The 1841-nt window shown below is 43.3% G+C and overlaps 1 protein-coding gene across 1 annotated transcript in view; it reads left to right on the forward strand.

The window, feature by feature from the left end:
• LOC102374267 (otogelin-like protein) overlaps positions 1-1841 on the forward strand; it is a gene marked incomplete at its 5' end in the record, with an annotated part of 72276 nt that overhangs the window by 51033 nt on the left and 19402 nt on the right. The window lies entirely within an intron of this gene.

Below are 1841 nucleotides of genomic sequence, written 5' to 3' on the forward strand. Positions count from 1 at the left end.
GAAAGAGTGCTAGAGAGTTGGCTTCTTTGCTTCCCTCCAAGTTAAATCTTTCTTTCCAACCTCCTATCTCCTGCTTCAGGAGTTGTCTTCTCTTTTCACCTTGTAGTTATATATTGAATTATAGAAAAGTAGGGCTGTAAGGGACCTCCAGAGCCAGAGGCAGAATCATCCCTATCCAAATCAGTATATACAAATCCATTGTCTAACCTATTACTAAAACTACAGAGTCAACCCCTACACAACCATAAAAAGTAATATCCTAATCTGCCACAGGTAAAGCAGGGGGACAAGAGTAGCCAATGTCCTGCAACTACAAAGGTTTTTTTTAAATTATGCTTGAGAGATCCCAGTAAGAAGGATTTCAAGAGCCAGCCCCACTTCCCCCTGCCTTCCCACCCCTTCACTACAGAGGAAGGCAAAACTCCCCACAGTCTGTACCAGTCTCACCATGGGATGCAGATTCCTTCTTGATACCAAATATGGTGATCAGTCTGATCCTGAGTCAAAGGGCAAGACCTAGCCTGGAACCTCTGGGTTTTAGTCCTAGCAGGAGGATTGCAACACCCCAGTCAAAATCCCAAGTCTTAGCTGCAAGCAACCCCCAGGGCTTCTGAGGAGGGTAAATCCTGCCGCACTCCCTGATGCATGTAACAGCAGGAGAGGGAAAAGAATCCCTTCACAGCCCCATGTGGCACCCAGCAAAACCCAGAAACATGGGAAATACCAGTTGTAGAACATAGGCTTAGATACTCCTAGATCATCTCTGACTAGTGCTTGTCCAACCCTTCTTCAACACCTCCAAATTTGGATTTTCCACAGCTTTGCTATGCAGTCTATTCCACTGCCTTGGTATTCTGACAGTGAAGAAGTTTTTCCTGATATCCAATCTAAACATACTTTGCTGTAACCTCACGCTCTGCATCTTACTCTCTGCAGCAAGAGAGGAAAGTTGATTTTCCCTCTTTATAGCAGCATTTCAGATATTTGAAGAGTGCTATCATGTCCCCTCTTAATTGCCTTTTCTGCAAGCTGAACATGCCTGTTTCCTTCAACCTCTCCTTGTATGGCTTGCTTTTCAAGCCCTTAATCATTTTGTCACCCATTTCTAGACCCTCTGTAACTTTTCCATTTTTAAAAAATGTGGAGCCAGTACTCTAGATGAGCCTAAGCAGTGTGAGTAAAGAGGTACTATCACCTCCTGTGTTTTACACCTAATGCCTCTATTGATGCATTCCAAAACTGCCTTTGTCTTTAGTGTGATGTAGCTGTACAAGACTCATGCTGAGGTTGTGATCTATGAAAACTCTTAAATCCTTCTCTATAGTGCTGCCATCCAGCCAGGTGTCACCTATTTTATATTTGTGTTTTTTATTATTCTTCCTGAGGTGTAGCACCTTGCATTTGCCAGCATTGAACTTCATCCCTTTGGCCCCAGGCCAGCTTTCCAGTCTGTCCAAATCCTTCCAAATTGCATTTCTGCCCTCCGGGTGTTCACAGTCTTTCCAAGTTTCATGTTGTCTGCAGATTTGCTCAAGAAGCTCTCTATTCCAGCATGTGCATTGATAATAATAATGTTGAATAGCACTGGGCCCAGACAGACCTCTGTGGAACTCCACTTGAAATCTCCTGCCATTCTGATATATATTCGTTAACAATTAACCTTTGCTTGTAGCTATTGAGCCAGTTGTGTATCTACCTTATGATATCTCTGTGTAGCCCACATTTCTCCAATTTATTTATGAGAAGGTCGTGTGGGACTTTGTCAAAAGTCTTGCTGTGCTGAAGTCCAGATACACTATATCCACTGCATTCTCTTCATCCAGCTAACTAGTCATCCTGCT

Source organism: Alligator sinensis, unplaced genomic scaffold, assembly GCF_000455745.1.
Source record: "Alligator sinensis unplaced genomic scaffold, ASM45574v1 scaffold672_1, whole genome shotgun sequence".
Lineage (NCBI taxonomy): Eukaryota > Metazoa > Chordata > Crocodylia > Alligatoridae > Alligator > Alligator sinensis.